Genomic DNA, 12,884 nt, shown 5'->3' on the forward strand with positions numbered 1-12,884 from the left:
GAGTCATACATATATGATAAGATATAAATGAAATACATGAAATGAAAAACAACTTTACAACAGATGCGGATAATTTAGCGTAAAATGATAAGCAGAGGTCAGGGGTCAAAACAAAGAAACCAAACTGATCATACATTACAAAAAATGAAAAGCAGAAGAACTTATCCTAATTGAATTAACACAAATCCAATACAAAAAATCATTGTGATAACATAACATAAATATAGAACTTAGATATACTGAAAATACCATAACTTATGCCACCAAAGGTTGCCTTTTGTCTCTTGTTTTCGCCAAACCCCTTTTCCCTGATTTGAACTGATCTCTGATCTATAAATTATGAAACTATAATAAAGCCTTTGTTAATGTTCGTAGCTGAGTGAGATTTAGCACGGTAACCGTAGATTAACTTTACGCGCTGGCATCTAATTTCGCGCTTTGGAGAATATGGGATGTTGGCGTTTGTCTTTGGTTGTTGAAGTCAATCTATGAGCACAGACGAAAAAAAACCTAGTTTCCTTTTATGGCCCTGTTGATTCAATTGTATGACTACATCCAATGAAAAAAACGGCCACACTGATGCCAGTGTGTGAAGGATAAAACAAGGTTTGTCAAAAAAAGTTGCCTTTATCAGGAAATCTAAGTGGTCAGGGAGCATGGTACAGCGAGCAACAGATTCTTCATTTTTGTTCTTTAACATCCTCTCCTTTGCCTTTGGCATTGATTCTGGTATTCTTCAACATCAGTATTCTATAACCCATGCCCCCTGAAGACACTATTTCCGCTAATCAAACGACATGGCAATCTCAGAATGCTGCCATGACGACACGAAACAAACAGTTGCATCCTTACTTTACTCCCTTGCTGTTTTGCTATCAAAATATCCGGACCTATTGTGGATATCCCGTCTGTATTTGAGACTGCATGGTGTGTCCAACAGGATGGAAAAAGTAATTAAAATGACACACGCTGGAAAAACAAATATTCATGGAGGGGAAAGGCGCCATACTTGTTCTGACGTTTTTCGAGTTTCTATGTTGAACGGGCACATGGCTGGCTAATGACCGAATGTGTTATTGTAATGACACTTTTTGAACAGTCGCACCTCATATGTCGCATAAACTTCAGCTGTCCTGTTGAGGAAAATGCTGTCTGAGGCCCTTGTCGGCGGTTGCTTGATAATTCAATGATATAAAAAAATCTTAAGACGGCGTACGTCAAACCCGAACATTCCTGACGTCATCTTCCGGAATTCAACCAGCTAATGGAATAAGCCGGTCTTTATTACCCTCGTCAACCCATTAGGGGATGTTTGCATGCTTCTTCAACATCCATTAGCAGATAGCGGAAAGAAACTACAAAGCAAATACTTTGTGAGTTGTGTACAGTGGGCATGTGCCTTGGCCTTCCTATGGTTATGAATTACCGAAAACCTTCATAGTATGGCAGTACACAAAGTAAACAGGTGAAAACTCAAGTTTGTAATGCATTTTAACAATGTCAGATACAAAGAACTGATAGAAGCCAATGGTAGTCCCGTTACTATTTAGAGGCCGTAGGGGGAGTGGGTTGTTATCCAGCATGCCTAGGACACGGTATTGGGAGGTAACCTGGAATCCAGTCCTTGTGTGGCTACGTACCTCGTGTGCTAGGCTCTCTACGGGGCAGATAAAGCTTTCCTGCCGCCGGGGTAGTCGTCTGTACCCGGTAGGATTTTCACGTTTGCCCAAATAAGTCTGGCAATAGATAGGAAAATCATCCAAGTTGCTCTTTCTGTGATATCAATTTTATGAGCATGTCCAGCAAAGGTGAAATCACATCTCTGGTAAGGCCAGGCTTTGAATATGCTGGAACAATAGGGGGTCCGTGTACAAAGAAAGACAATGATAAAATTGAAAGGACCAACCTGACAGATGTTGTAAGAACAAGAAAAAGACAGGGGGTCAACAAATTATAACATATCTCAAGTGGATGTCAATATAAAGGACAAAGACAAAATGACAAATCTATACAAAATGACTAAAAAAACTGGTAGATTTGCCATGAACTAAGTAGCTAATGCCAGCGCAGCAAAAGAACAAGGAATGGTAGGCATGATTTAAAAGTCTGGGAATTATCATCCCATGATGCCGTAAAGTGGAACTCGTTGCCGTCAAATTCTTTAGAACCATCCTCATTAGATTTGATTTGTTACGGGGGCTCTACGCGATAGATGTCACAGCGCCTAGGACTATTAAGACGCCTACGGCCTTATCTCTGCACTGGTGTAGCAAATTTGTTGTATAAAACCCTTGCTCTACCACTCCTTGAATATTGTAACGTGGTATGGGACAACTGCAGTGCAGCCAACATGCAGCCTCTCCAAGTCTTCCAGAACCGGGGCGCACGAATCATCCTACGGAGTGAGCCGAGGTCGAATGTTGGGAGCTGCATCAGGCACTGGGTTGGAGTCTGCTGCAGGAGCGAAGAACTCGGCAGATCTGCATTATGGTGTACAAATGCCTTCATGGCCTAGCACCCAACTACCTACTCAACACATTTTGTTTCAATAACCAAATCCACAGTCATAACACCAGACAAGCACAACTCCTACTTAAACCTAACTACACTTCAAGAGCAGGTCAACGCACATTTGCATACAGGGCAGCTGAAATATATAATACACTTAAACCTGAGACAAAACAAGCAACTACTCTTAAAGCCTCCAAACAGTCTCTGATATCATAACACTGACATCTGACCTCTGATCCCAATGACTGTTCAATTACCTTATGATTTTTGTGATCTTGAGTTGTTATTGTGTATGAGTTGTTATTATTTTCACTCCGCGTACCGAAGGTACGCTTTGAGTGAAAATATTGTTTTCGTACCGTTTCTTCTTTCTTTCTTTCTTTCTTTCTTTCTCCTGTCACGACCTTTAAAGTGTTTCCTCTCCGTCGTTCTTAGCCCGAATGACCTGAAATTTGGCACAAGTGTACCTTGGGTCAATACCCTCAGACGTTTTTTTCGGTTTTTTGATAGATACTTTTAAAATGATTTTATGGATGTTTTTAGGTGGTGTTTTGACCGAACTGTATAATTGTGCCTCCCGTGCCCAGGTATTAAACCCAAGGGACCCGAAATTTGGTATGATAGTGCATGAGGTATTTACTAAAAGAACCCTGTTATCATTGTTGGCACAAAATCACTTAAAAATTATTTATAAGCCAATTTGGCGGTTTTTTTCGTCTGCGTTTTCGTCTTCACCGCCTCTGAGCGTCTCACCATATATGGTAAATGACGTAATCACCTTCCCTGTGGTATGACCAGGTGGCGGCCGTGCACGTGGTCACCCCTGCTTGCTCTAATTAATATTCATGAACACGCGTCGCAAACGTCATCCGGCGAATGCGGGTGTTGTTGGAATATCTGCTGTTATTAAATTCATGAACGACGAATAATGACACGGTGAGAGGGCATTGTTCTCAGTGCTATTGTCACCAATTCAAGTCAAATTTATTGTCACAAACCTCGACGCAAGCACAAGATACGTAGGCACATTTTAGACAGGATGCCACCCTCAGTCAAGTGTAGCCTCTACCAGGCTCCACGGATCGGTGGTCTAATTGTAGAAAGTGGACAAATAGAGTCAATAGTATGCTAGGAGAGTCGGCCGGCCAGAGGATTCATTTCAAGTGCAGGATTCACCACAGAACAAGTCATCAACAACAGAGAGAAAAAATATCGCAATCCCAGGTAGTGCGAAAACCACAACGCCTAAAGCTCAGAGCTGTTTGGCATGGTCGATTTGGCGGTGCTTGAGCCCCGCTGTTACACTGTCCACAATTAAAAGCCGCTCCGCCTCAAAAAAATAGAAGAAATTGGTCAGGAAAAGACAGAAAACACGCCAGATAAGTTAACGTCACATGGCCGAGGACTATAGTTTGCGACTTGCAATTTGCCAGGCCGGCCAACACTTATAGGCCAATTAACTCCAACCAAGAAGGTTATATACTAGGCTTTTATTCCTTGAACTTGGCAAAAGTCCTCTATTCAACCAGGCGGAAGTCTGGTAGTGGCTAATCAACCGCCGCGCGGGTCGCCTTGCTGCCACATGTACACATGATCACATAAAAAAAATAATGACATATGTATTAGCGTTGAATTATTATTTTTGAGAAGGTTCCGTTTATCACGGAACTGCTGTTGTTTCAGAAATCTCACTGACTTTTGCTTGCAAACACGTAAATTCCTAACTTGCAACTACAGTATTCTCAGCGGCGCTCAACGCGTTCCTACGTTTCACCATTTGTGGTAAACAAAGCCGACAAAAGGGTCCTTGAACACGCAGCTGGCAGGTGCGGCGGGTTCACGGTCTGCTAATTGAATTGTCTCGGTAGCCAATCAGCAAAGACTTCGTACTACTTAGTGGATCACGTGCGCAGTGCCGCGCATAATAAGGTTCTCGAGATCTGTTAGTTTATGTGAAAAATAAATGGAACTTTAAGGTTATAACAGACGTATAATTACTGCAATTGCTGAGTCCTTTTAGACAAAAAGCATACAAAACATTTAGATATATGAAACAGACTTCGTGCAAACATACAGTGGCTAATAATCTTTGTTCATCAATATAATGTATTACCTGATTAATTCTAGGTATAAAAACGGAATGTGATCCTTTTTGTCTGAATACAATGTGCATAACTTTATATGTATTTGTACTGATAATGTCATTGCAGTTCAGCCATGATATCCAATTGGATTTTTTTTTTAAATGCACTTTGCTAAAAACGGCTAATAAGCATATCTTGGTAAAGAGTTAAAAGTGTAGTGAAGTTTGTTTGGAGAGGTACCGGTCTGCTTGTATGAAGATTAGTTATGCTTGTGACAACCTTGAATAAGTGCAGTAATTGCCCTTGCCTTGTGTAAATAAGCAGGAAAACTTTAATCATAACCACGCTATTGTCTGCTGTGGGTACGTAATACTAACGTTTAGGGTCGCATAACGTGTTAACGCATCTGTAGAAAAAATACAACACAATTTCCGTTTGTGAAATAAAACCTTTTTTCTTGAAGTAAAACGGTGCCTTCTTTGTTAATGTGTGAAACACTAGCATGTTGTGTGCGTGTTGTTATCAAGAAATAAAAATTGGATTACCGTATACATAATAAAAATAGTATAGTAGCAACGTAGTTCCAGGTCATTCTCACATGGGATTTATTTTTTTCAAATTCAATTTTGGAACAGTCCATGTTTGCATAAAGGGGGAGAGCGGAGTGAAAATAGCTGAATTTGCTCCTAAGCAAATACCGGCCTTTCTAGTTAGTAAGTTGCGTATATGATTTACTGATCGAATTGGATTATTCTTTCTTATGTTCAGTCTGATTGATCAGGACAAATGGCACTGACAGCTGACCTCTGACCGCAATGACTGTCCAATGACCTTATGAGTTTGTGATCTTGAGTTGTTTTTGTTATTAAGCATGAGTTGTTGTTCTTTTGAGTTTTCCTAAGTTGCTTGTATGATTTACAAATCCAAATTGGATTATTGCTTTGTTATGTTCAATCCTATGTTAGTAGTTATTTTTTGTACTTTGAGTTATTATTATTGCAATAGGGCTCCCTCCGAAATAAGTTACTACGTTAACTGAAGGGACTACCCAAAAGATCAATAAATAAAATAGAAAATTTACGGCCGTGTCAAGAACAACAGGATTTTTGTTTTAATGTATACTGTTTTTGTGTGACTCTCCAAGCCTCAGACAGCTGATGTCGCTCATTTTTCATTCCGGTGTGGATACGTCTGTAATCCCTTCAGGTGTCCTATTCCCTCCGCACTAATCCGTCCACTCACACGGAGTCATAGAAAATACCGTTTTAGCTCATTACCATGCAGCAGGGATTATATACAATAGGTGAGAAATAAGATGTACGATTCGGCGCACGAATAGATAGTATTCTTTAATGTCTACAAATATTCAAAGATATTGTTCAGGGGATGTGGTGAACCGTTCCACTGCAATCCAGCATCTTGATCTTGTCTTTTGGTGCGACAATATTACGCCTGAGGGCGTTGATGGGTTTGAACTGACACTTTAACCCTTTACTTCTCTCATTTTTGCTGAGGAGATACCTTTGATGTACGTACAAATTGATGTACGATTGTGGTGTACCACCCCCCCCCCCCTCCAAAGGTGCGTCAACGAAGCTCCGCTAGAGTCTCGTCGTTCTTTAACCGTTCTTCAATGGCAGCAATCTCTTGTTGGGGGAGGGGGTGCTGTTGAAGAGTGCTGTGACGTCATACCATACCATTTCCTCGTCCTCACCGACGGCTAATCACTGATCTTACTTACAAAGTGTTTTGCGTTGCTGATTGTAGTACTGGTTTTGCCGAGCAATCGTCTTATGATATAACTTGCATCTTTCTTTCTACAAAAAAGACACTACCGAGCCTTTTAAAATGATATACAACGTATAAAAAAAAGGATTTTTCTGATTATATTGGAGCATGACCTCTGAGCGTTATATAACTCAGTGGGAGTCGAATCAATGCATTTCTCACCAGTCGACCCTGTGGGTATTCACACACGAAAACGTCACTTGTCAACCCCCTCGTCGTTAGCGGTTAGAGTCCGCTCAAGTGGTAGATTCCAAAGTTATCGACTCCAAGACACGTGTGTAAGTCCAACTTCGACTGAAGTCAAGACAAGGATAAGTCAATAAGCGCCTGTTGATGTAGGGCATGGGCTAATGTGGAGGTGGGACGAATTCAGTTGAACCGTCTTACATTTGTCGTCACATATCGCTTCCGAGGTTTGGTTTTAACGCTCGAAATTTAGATGTTTGTCCAGTCAATGTCAAAAGACAATGGATGCTCTCTGAAACGTCTGACCGGCTTCAAATTTTAACAATTTGTTTGAGTACTAGTAATTGTTACTTTGCATATCGTATTATCTGGATTATTAACATTCATCGACCGTCATTTTTGTTAGTGCACTGTCTGAACCGCCGTATGTATTTCAGTTTAGTTCTTCATTTGTTGGTCCTGTGACCAGAGGGTGACTGTGGCGACATACCTTTAGTTTTATCACGTTGGCGCACGTTTACATCTGTATCTGGTTATTCCCGTCGTCTGATTCGTATGTGGTTTGGCAGGTCCTATGTACTGAGGTTGACGATGATGAACGTTGCTTTGTTTTCGCGGCAGCTGGTTTTATTATGGATGTAATAAAGATAACACCCCTACAAAATTTTCGTCTTCCGGTGTATTGATCCAGATCCCTGTGGGTCTTGCGGTGACTGGATATTGTCAAGGAGATGCGTGGTTTTATCTGATCATCAATGTAACGCACGTTCGCATCTGTATTTACATGTTCCCGTTGTCGCACACGTTTATTTTGCACACTGCAATTTCAGAAATCACCCCTACAAATTGTACGTTTCACGGTGTATTGTTCCAGGTCTGTGTGTTGTGGCCGTTGCGGTAATTAGTATAGTCAAGCAGATGCGTGACATGTGCATCAATATTACGCGCGTTTGTATTTGTATTTGCATTTCCCATTGTCGTTTTCTAATTTTTTAAATTTTTTTTTCGAAATTACCCCTACAAAATGTGCATCTTATGGTGTATTGGGCAAGTTCAGTTTATTTTGGTCTTGCGGTATTTGTACATTGTCAAGCAGATGCGTGATTTCCTGATTTACCTTGCTGGCTCACCGAATTAAGGTATGGTAAGGGAATGAAGGAGACTGTTCATTAAGTGGATTATGATATATGACAACGATATAACCGTTTAGGTCTTTAACATTAAGATTCACATGACACAGACATATTAAGCAACTTTAAATAAAACGATGTATTTAACACCATGAAAAAAATGATATGATATAAGCACGACGTCACAAACAAAAGAAGACAAAACAAGCAACATATACAAGACCGACATCACAGACTATGTTACCTACGATCACTTGTTCAATATTCAATCCCGTAGCGGTTTCCTTTTGAGCAGCTGTCTGAACGATAAAACAGACGTCTCCCAGTTATTTCAGTCGAAAATTCAATTGCGGACATTGATAAATGAGTTAAATTTTCTTACTAAAACCAGGGACACCCACATAAGCGTTGATACATTGTAAAGAACAGAACCATTTATCGCTAACCTGACGAACTTATTGGATTTTGTAACTGAGATTTCTTATGAATGTATATTTAATATTGTTTCACTTCATGCATTTTTGTGTTGTCTGTTTACATCGTATACCCGCTAAAACTCCTCATGGCGTAGCACACTAGGTTTGTACTGAACAGTACAAGCTGTGTATCCAGCTTTATTTGGTCCACTCACACCGGAAAGGACCACTAACATGTGTGAAGTAGATTCTTTTACGTGCTCGAGGTGTGGCTCTGCCCAAACACGGAGCCTCCATTAAACTTCCTGTCCGAGGGATTCCCTAATTGCAGTTAGGTACTTGTTTTCAACTCAGTGAAGTAAGGAAATGTTGTGTGGGATGCCTTTCGCAAAGACACAGTGTCGAAGAATATCAGGGGACTCAAACCTATGACCTCTGGACTTTGAGGCAAACACCCTACCATTATGCTAATCGACGCCAGTAGGCTGTTAGAAATGCAACTTTCAGTCCAAAGTTGATTTTAACCGAAGACGCAATTATCACCTGGTCTATCATGTCCTCCCCGAATACGCACATTTTCGCTCCAGATTTATGTCTGTGAAGTGAATTAGCCTGTAGCTGTAATTGCGAAGTGAATTAGCCTGTAGCTGTAATTGCGAAGTGAATTAGCCTGTAGCTGTAATTGCGAAGTGAATTAGCCTGTAGCTGTAATTGCGAAGTGAATTAGCCTGTAACAACCATTATCATAATACCGGCACTAATCATAATACCGCCAGATAAATCAGCGATGAAATTAAGGAGATCTACTAGTGCAACAACAGTAAGTTCCGAGGTATGCACACTTAAGACATCCACGTGTTCAACACATTTTTAAAAGGCTTCGATAATGATGCATTCGAAGAAAACAAGGCCAAAAGTTTTCAGTTCTTTTTCGGGGCAGGCGGGCTCGTCGTGGGACGAACACACGGTCACGTTCATCGCCAGATTTGTAGATAATAATAACACGTGCTCACGGCACAAGACGAGCATGATTCAACAGGAATCTTGAATTTCTGTTGGTGACCTACAAGTCTTGCAAAAGTGTGAAGAACCGTTGCATAATAGCCCGGATTTACTGCTGAACGGGCAAAATTGAACGTGCGCCGCCATTTTTATTTCTACGCTAGCAGTAAAGTTTTACGTCATAGTGGTTGTGACGGACCGAAATTAAATGGACATTCTTGACAGTAAACGTCCGTTTTCTCATGCAGGTTTATGTTTTATGCAATTAATAACAGAAAAGGGAGTATAAAGGTACATAACGGCAGTTAATTGTGCCGTGTTTCTTCCTGGCGGTATTAATGAACCCCCTTCCAACCACGCGCCCGTTCGCCGTGCAATTCCGCGGTATGTTACAAATAGGATATTGCGTTTTTAGTAGAACAAAAGAGACAAAAAATGATAAACAAAAAAAGTGGCAAAGGTAAGCTGTATCAGCAACATGTAATTGGAGATAATGATGCGTTGACAATTTGCCAAATCAGTATGGCTAGAGAAATCATTGGAAACGTGGCGGTATTGTGATAATAGATGTTAGCTGTAATTGCGAAGTGAATTAGCCTGTAGCTGTAATTGAGAAGTGAATTAGCCTGTAGCTGTAATTGCGAAGTGAATTAGCCTATAGCTGTTATTGCCGAAGCTTCAAAGATACGTTTTGCAGCTGGGTTTCCCGCCTTGAAAATCAAACACAGTTCTATTAAAACGTGTTTTTAAGTCTGAAATCTTAATTGATTTCGGAACAGCAGTAATGTGTGGTTTGTGGATGATGAGGCTAATAGTGAAATTGAATCATATGACTTAACATATATATAACATGAAGAGAGATCAGTATGCACCATGATACACAGATTGAACATACTGAGTATACACAAGGAGCTTTCATACAGGAGTAAACTAAGGGGTGAAGGCAACTTCTTATCGCTTCTTTAAAAATGTGCACATGTCTGATTGAGTAGATGTGGGAATATGCAATGGTCCTTATACATGGTCTGATTTTATGTATATGCATACTTCAAACCCTTATCTGTTCAAGACAGTTGTCCTATGTATATTCCAAAAGCGTTTTAAAGAGTAAGTCCAATACTTGGTAAACTGTCTGAGCCTGCCTCTACCGACAGGAGAACTATGGAGGTCGGAAATACTTTCGACCGCGCATCAACATACTGGCAAAAGGAATAACGGGATTTGGTATCACAAGAAGGTGATATGTTAGGCCATGTTCATTAGATTGTACCTTTGAGAACGCTAAAACAAATGTGAGCGCGCGGGCAATTAAAAATTGTCTTTATAAATTGTCCTTCTAAGTGATTAAGAACATGATGGTATACATCTGGTATACAGAACACTAGATTCTGCATACTTTCGTCAGTACGAAATACGTCTCGGAACAATTGCATGAAGCTCGCCTGAATCTGGTATTAACTCGGCATGAGAGGAGATTAGGAACTCCCGGTGAGGACTGGACTGGACTGCCTCTCTGAGACCATGTGCTACATCTGTTACGTATCGTTACTTCCATTAGCAAGAGTTCGGACAACTCATACCTCCATGAATTATTTTGAGCCTTTGTAGATGCGTTTTTCATCTTGTCTCAGTGACCATGCAAATAAAGCCGTGATTCGCATAATCTATTTCAATCATGGTGGTCTTAGTACAAATACATACATTTTATGTGTAGAAGTCCTTTAATTTCGCAGAATTCCATGTTTACACTAGGTCATTAATTATGCGAATGAACTCTCAATTTACATTACTTATACACTGAGGACTTGGGAGCAGCTATGAAAGACCGAGTGCTGTGGAGAGATGTTGTGCATCGCCTAACCCCACCCACCTGGGACGACAGATGATGATGATGATTTATACATAGACATAGTAGTGCACATCTTTAACAACTGACATCGTTTACCACTATGCAATTATGGACGGCACTTTTACATCAATTATGCAAATTAGACACTTATTTCAATAATTAGTATCTTTTGATGTTTCACCTCCCTTAGATTTATTGTGGAAAACACTCAAATTACAGATTTCCCTCATTCGTTAGACAAATCAAGTCATAGTTTGCATGTCATTGTGCATATGTCAGTCGTAATTACCTGCATACTGAATATCATGGGAATCCATCCATATCCATAAGGGTTATGCTGTCTATATACAAACCCACTCCCGGCCATTCCACAGCCGAAAATAACCTTCTCGACAAAGGTAGTTATAACGGCTGCCTCCACTGATATGGTTGTCGTCTGATGAAGTTAGTTAGTCTTACTGCTACATTTCCTACCAAATTCTATCCACTACTTTATTGACACAGACAGAAAGACATACACACCGAAAACTATAAAACTGAGTGCGTTTGCGTATATCTAAACTCAGTATAACTTACATGTAAAGAAATATGGGTGGTTTACGACGATATTTGGTAGGTCTCGGGAATACGAAGGTCAAGGGTGATTCTGGACCCTCTTGTGGTAGATCTAGGTACTGCAGAAGAATTTCCAGGTTTTATATATTTCGCCCTGCATGCCGTGGTCTTGATTTCTTGGTAGCCAGGTAAGGATGAAGTTGTGTAGGTTTGGACCCTATAGAGCAGCTTTTCAGATTCAGGAAGACCTGGATATTTTGAACCATTCCCCATTTGTAATCTTATCAATGGGGCAAAAATGAATGCGACATTTAAAACTGGTTCCTGTCTTGGAAGAATCATAGCATCGGTAAGATTTCACTGTCGCCTGCGAAGGCCTAAATTTTTCAACCAGCAGCCAAAATTTACCCATTCTGTTCGCAGAATAATGATTTGGCAAGTGAAGCCAGCTAGTCGCTCCTTTGCATGTCATTATTCCTGTACTTTGTGTGGTAAATTCGGTAACATACGTTACTATTTTGGCAAGACGGTCATAACATATAGATTGGTCCCTTTTCACTTCTGCGTCCGAATGCGAGTGTTTATTCACTCTTAACCCGTAGATATAATGGCCACTCTCTCACTTTATCACTGACAAAAGCAATGTTATAATAGACAACGAAGCTCAACTACTGCAAGCAGTCCACCGCATAGGCTAGGCTAGGAGGAACACAAGATTTATCACACGATGATACAATCTAATTCCCAGAAATAAAGACGGTCCCAGTCAAAAAATATAAGACGTACCTCATGCTTCGGTTCCCTACTGCCTTACGTACGGAGTTAGGCTTTATGGCAGGGATGGATTCGCACAGTCACCTGCTGATGTATCAACTGGACGTTAGATTCGTCAATCTAGCTCTCATGTGGAGGGAGGACAGAAAACCTGTTGTGGAGGAGTGCACCAGACGAATGACTAGGCGCCGTCTTTCTGCAATGTTTATGCAGCATGTTGGTGCCCGCCCGCTTCCGCACCAGATGTCGCCGCCTCACAGTGCTCTGGTGACGTTGGGCAGGTATCGGATGGTTTGTGCCAATATTATGCACAACACGCCCACGTGGACAAGCTAACTCAAGCAGCACTTAGCGACTAATGGCTAGCGTTTGGTGCAGTCTTGTTTCCGACAAGGTTGACTCAGATTCAAAGTACCGGTCAGGGCAATGCTTACTTACCGCGGGGAAATTGTTCCTGGTGTGCACACAGTGTGCATGTATATAGCTACTAAAATAGTGTGCGGATTTCTTTATTTACTTTTAAACAGGCAGATACAACTCATGTTACTAACTTATTCTCACATACAAAGGACAGAAGTAAAATGTAGTA

General features: G+C 40.8%; 1 protein-coding gene across 1 annotated transcript in view; it reads right to left on the reverse strand.

Annotated features, from left to right (window-relative positions):
* The window catches only part of LOC118412618, a 26,252-nt gene extending 13,710 nt beyond the window's left edge, over window positions 1-12,542 (reverse strand). Inside the window, exon 1 of the mRNA XM_035815579.1 lies at window positions 12,308-12,542. The gene's annotated coding sequence lies outside the window, so the exon portion shown is untranslated. The remainder of the gene's footprint in view (window positions 1-12,307) is intronic.
* Between the last annotated feature and the right edge of the window lie 342 nt (window positions 12,543-12,884).

The sequence above is a fragment of the Branchiostoma floridae genome, chromosome 3 (assembly GCF_000003815.2).
Source record: "Branchiostoma floridae strain S238N-H82 chromosome 3, Bfl_VNyyK, whole genome shotgun sequence".
Classification (NCBI taxonomy): domain Eukaryota; kingdom Metazoa; phylum Chordata; class Leptocardii; order Amphioxiformes; family Branchiostomatidae; genus Branchiostoma; species Branchiostoma floridae.